The sequence below is a fragment of the Rattus rattus genome, chromosome 4 (assembly GCF_011064425.1).
Source record: "Rattus rattus isolate New Zealand chromosome 4, Rrattus_CSIRO_v1, whole genome shotgun sequence".
NCBI lineage: Eukaryota > Metazoa > Chordata > Mammalia > Rodentia > Muridae > Rattus > Rattus rattus.
Genome location: NC_046157.1, coordinates 87,093,561 through 87,099,662, shown reverse-complemented (window position 1 = coordinate 87,099,662; position 6,102 = coordinate 87,093,561).

The window sequence follows — 6,102 nt, the reverse complement described above, 5'->3', positions numbered from 1 at the left end:
ACAAAACAAGGAGACTAACGTGCGTCCAACCAAAATGCTTCACCACAGCTAAAGAATGACCCATGCAATTATGTGACATTTTCCACAAAGAAATGATGTTTATGGTCAACCGATGAATTAAAAGATAATGCACGACAAGTCTAATCTTTGAGGAAACAAAAATTGCAAGTGCAATGAAGCTAGCTTTAATCCTAGCCCATGGAAAATGGTATGGACACTCCTGAAAAGTAAGCATAGAATTATCCTATAATCCAGTTATATGAAGCTTGGGAACTGAGGTTGGTAAATCAGAGGCATCTGCACGCTCACGCTCAGTGCACAACTATTCACAGTAGCCAAGGTATGGGGAAAAAAACTCAAGCTTTATCTAGGTAAATGAATACAGGAAACGTTATTAGACTAGGGAAATGGCTTGATGATAGCACACTTACTTGGTGTGCAAAAGGCCCTTTATTTTTGAGATTATAACTACAACACTTCTCCCTTCCCTCCCTCCAAATCTTCCCATATACCCCTCCAAACAGCACTGTCAGCCCCACTTAAATGGAACCACCCAGTGTACCATACTCAACCTGCCCAAAGCTACAGGGTCATGTGGACCCTCTCCACAACCTGGCGATTACTGCTAGTGCCAAGCTTACAAATGCACCGAAAAAGTTTCTGAGTCAAAAGCTTACAGCCTAGTAGCCAAGTCTTGCTTCTTTTCAGAGTCCTTTACATATTACTTCCAAATCCTGAACATGGGATTCAGTATTATCAAGTCCAACTCTTATAATCTTCCTCCCACAGTGACACAGGGGAGATCAAGGTCCCCTCTGGGATTCCGAGTCACACTGACAACAGGACTTAAAAACAGACTCACGAAGAACCACAAGGACGATTTATTAGAGTTCAGAAGAAGAACCCCAGGACTGGCAAGCTGCAAAGCCCTAGCAGCTCCCAGAGGACGAGACAGGAGAAGGGCCAAGCCGTGCTGTTTAAGCTGCCATGGAGGTTAGGCTCATGGCCAGCAAGCAGCCACATGTGGGGTTACAGGTTTTAAGGAAAGAGTAGGGAGGCCCAAAATGCTGGGGATAAAGACCCCAGTACTAAGGAAAGAACACTTAGAAAAGAGATAGAAAATGTGAAAAATATGTATGCTTTTCTGACTTGGTCATAGGGTAGACTTAGGACCTTTTACATGACTGGTCGGTAAGCTTCTGAACAATGGTGGTGGGGATCATGGAAAAGAAAAGTACAGTGTCTCATTTTAAAAACCATTCTATCTTTTCAGTAAGGTTTTAGCTGGTGAGCCAACCTTTCTATGGTGATCCCTTACCAAAGGGATCGAACCAGTCTCCACTCAGACCGGAGATCTTATCCTCTTGACCGACACTAACAGTACCATAAACCAGTAGAGATGGACAGTTCTCTCTCTAGCCCTGGGCCCAAAGCACTACCCCAGAAACACACACTTGAATGCTAACCCAACTTACAGAACAAGCAGCCCATTAAGCAGTTTTCCCTGAGATACCAGTCTGGAAATAATGCGAAATTACCTCGCCTGTTTTATTGCTCCTCTCCCCTTCTCATGTTCTGGTCCATCTAATTACTGCTGCTCATAAGGAGACTCAAGACTTGTGTGTGAGCTGGATGATGGCTTAGGGGCAGCTAATTTGAAAGAGGAAACCTTTCCTCAGCAAAGGCAAAGAGTGATACTCTGCACCTATGTAGGCAAGAAATATATATAAATATATTTTTTGTTTATTTAATATATGTTATTAATATGACACACACATACACATAAAATCAACGAGTGTGCAAGAATCCTTGGAGATCAGAAGAGGGCATTGGATTCCCTAAAACTGGACTTAGAGGCATCTGCGAGTTATCGTGTGGATGCTGAGAACTGAATCCAGGTCCTCTCGAGAGCCTCTCTACTCCCAGGAACTGGGAGTCAGCAGACGTTCTACTACAGGTGCAAGGCGAGCCTGGTATGCACAGCGATTTCAAGTATAGCTTGGTGTACGTGTCAAGTCAGGCCAGCCAGGGCTACACGCTGAAACCCTACCTCAAAGAAGAGGAGGAAGGTATATCATGAAGGAGGCCTCTTGAAGATAGAAACGGACAGGAGTGAAGCAGCTCTAGCCAAGGCAGGGCAAGGATTTTAGTTCCAGTCTAGCTACAACCTACCCTGTGACTCTTTACTGCACACCATTTTCTTTAAGGACTTTTGTCCCTTCCAACAGCTCAAAGTATGGTCCTCCATAAAGTCAGTCACTGCTAATCCCTTCCTAGAGTGAGAAGATAAACTCGTAGGGCATATAAAACTTAACAAAATGCCTCTGGTTCCTTGGGCTACCTGTAAATTGTTCAGAGCGCTCTATGGCTACAGCTTTGGCGAGCCATCACCCATGCTGGGGTGGAACTTCAAAACCAAACTTTGTAGATGTATGTGCAGGTGTGTGTGTGTATGTTTCTAGGTTTGGGTTCACACACACCTTTGTGGGTATTTGAAGGCCCTTCTTTTTTTGAGACAGAATCTTTTATACATACACAGAACATAGCAATTAAGTCAAGTCAGCTTGCTACTCAGTGCCAAGGATCTGCTCTCCGCCTTTCACCAACAATGAGAGCACAAGTGTGTGCCACTAGCATTGGCTTGTCACGTGGGTGTTCGGTATTGAGCTCAGACTCCTGTGCTTATGCAGCAATCACTTTACGGACTGAACCCTCTCCCCAGCCTCTGTGGTGAGCTTTTGGTGATGCAGCTGCCTTTCAGTCACACAGTTTCTTCTCAGTAACTAAGCCTCAATAAATTAATTGATTTACCAAGCTAATAGACACGCCAAAGTGGATGAAAGCCCGTGAAGCCTCAACTCTACACAAAGAACTACATGCAACTAAGAAATGCTGAGACTTTGATCGTCTTCCCCGGGGAAGAGCAGGTCAATTTTTACCCAATACCAAGTAGTCAGTACTGAAAACATAAACATACAAGCAACATCAGACAGGTTGAATAGGTTATATTTATGTATGTAGGAAAATCTATACATAGTTGCATGTAACAACAATTAATGAAAAAGGAGGTTGTGGACTTGAAAGAGAGCAAGCAAGAGTAGATGGGAGTCATTTTAACATTTTATTTTATTTTATTTTCATCCTGTGTATGTGTGAATGCCCAAGGCAACTAGAGGCATCAGAGCCTGTGAGCTAGAACTCCAGGCAGTTGTGAGCCATCTGCCAAGGGTATTAGGCACCAAACTCAGTTCTTCTGGAAGAGTAAAATACACTTCCTAATACTGAGCCATCTCTCCAGCCCACATGGAAGGGAGGAGAAGTGGAGGGAATGGAGAAATGTTGGGATTATGTTATAATTTCAAAAGTAAAAGTGATAATTTTTAAAACACACTTAAAGCATCATGTCCCTTTTCCCCTCCCCCCCAACCAGAGAATCATTATGTCCTGGCTATCACCCCACATCCCTGTGGGATCACTGGGTAGATGAGTTCTAACATTTTTGTACAAAGAATGCCCAAGAGGCCTGAGGCAAGACACCTGTGGTAGAGCTGCTGAGACACAACCCCACTGTACACTCGACATGTTTGTCACACCTAGACCTGCATTGTGAGTAACATAGATATTACCAAATGAGACACATGCAAAAACATGAATACCAGACCTGTGCAAAATAGCAGAACCCAGGCTACAAAAGAAGAAGACTGCATGCACAGTCCATTTAGCTTACTGTGTGCTCATTAACCACCACTTAGTGGAAGGAAAAAATACTTAGGCCCCTGCAATGGGTCTGAGTCATTTCAGCTGACCCCTCACTTAACACACATATTGTGGAATTTTCATTTCTGGTTTTCATAAGATCTTACACTGTTTTTAAAACCATATATGGAAGTTGTCCAGATATGATCTTTTCTGAGAATCTATTGTGGTTTTATGTAAAATAAAAACAGTGTGACATCATGACACAATGCTAATGATATAATGTTCAATTTCCTGTAATGCACGCAATCCCTCAGGGGTGTTCTCAATTCGAGTGTCAGGGCATACACAGTTGATACTTTATGAGGCAGAAATCACTATAAAATGTAACTAAGCTAGCTTCTAAGGTATTGGAGATACAGTTATTATCTTGTATTATCTGGACAGGCTCAAAGTGAATTCTAGGGTCATGATAAGAAAAGAAGAGTGATAATCAGACAACATGTGCTCAGTGGATCAGGGGAAGGAGCCATGATCCATGAGATGAAGACACCTTTCACAAAACAAAAAGAAGCAAAACAAACAATAAGAACAAACTCAGGAAAGGCAAAGAAACTAGAGCCTTCAGAGGAGGACAACACTGCTAAAGCTGAACTTTATTCTAGTGGGAATCTTTCAGCCGCCTAATACCCAAAATGTAAATGGATGGATTTGTGTTGCTTTAGGCATCTAAGTTCAAAGCAGAAATAGAGAGACTATTTCCCCCTTTCTCCTATGTATATAACAATCCATCACAGGCCTGGAGAACAGTAAGAACATTGTATTCTTTGCCTGAAAGAAGGTTCCACAGCAGATGACATCTGTTTAAAATAAACCACGTGCTCGCCTTTGTTCTTCTGAGGTCTGCAGTATTCATTGGGAAATCTTTCCACATCCTATTAAGCTAACTCTTGAATGTCACACTTTTAACAAGCAAATATTCTTTTTGTAAAAAAAAAAAATGGAGTCCTACTTACAATTATGTATATTCTCACTGGGCAATATGACTGGCAAAGGCCTTAATTGAGGTTCATAATTCACACCTAGTGTATTATTAGGCCTTTGCTACACATTGGCATTTGTGAACATTGTACCATGACCCTGTCATCTGCACAGCTTCTTGCAATTACTGTGATTACAAAGGACTTGTGAAAGCTGAGGTGACAAAGAATGGCATTCCACTCACCTGAGGGACACATCCTTTGCTCACACTAATCTAAATCCAGAAGAAAGGCTTCCAAGACATCACATCTATTCACAGGAAACTGGTTAGCTGTTCTTATATTTTAGTGAGATACAAAGTAGTTAAGAATGGGGCGGGGGGAGGAAGGAAGGATTCCATTCAAATCCAGGAACACTCAGGAGCATGGCTCTGCTGATATTTGGAACTCTGGGGAATTCTACTCTGGGGAATTGGAAAATAATTATTATTTCTTTTCAAATTTTAAGTTATCCAGTTTATTGTACAGTTATCTTTTGCATAAAAAGCAGAAATCCTGATAACCTGAACTCTATTCCTTGAACCGATGTTGAGGTGAGAGATTATCAACTCCATAACTTTTCTTGGACTTCCATAGGCACCATGGTACATATCAATCTCTCTTTGTGTGTGTGTGTGTGTCTCTCTGTCTCTCTCTCCTTACACATATACATACACATACACATAAATGTACACACTCTTGTGCATGCACGCGCGCACACACACACACACACACACACACACACACACACACTCATGCTCACACTAAATTACCCAAAATGTAAGCTCTCAGCTGCTCCTGACACCATGGCTTCTCTCTGCCATCATGGACTCTAACCTTCTGGAAACATCATCCTAATTTTATTTTTAATTTGCTTTGGCCATGGTGTCTTTCAAAGCAATAAAGAAGTAAATAATACATACTGTCATGTATTCAGTCTTTAATGGATCAAATGTTGCTGTGTGGCCAGTTGTTAATGTATACTTTAACTCCACTGTGTCCCAGTAGCCCTAAGAAAGCAGTGCAACACAGATACCTACAGTGTCCAAACATAAGAAATAGTCTGACAAGACTTCCTAAAAGCTGGCCGGAAGCCAGTCTTCTCCTATCTGCCCTTGGAAGATGTTGAACTCTCAGCTTCTCCAGACCCACGTCTGTGTGGACGCTGCCCTGCCCCCGCCCTGATGATAACGGACTGAACCTCTGAACCTGTAAGCTGGCCCCACTTTTTCCTAAAAGCAGGAACCATAGAGGTTGGCAAGGAAAAAGACAATGGACAAATGGATTCTGTCTTTGATTAGAGTACTGAGCACTCCTTGAAGGAGGAGATAGTGAAGATACACTACTTTACACCTATCCTGTGATCAAAAATTATTACACAGATCAA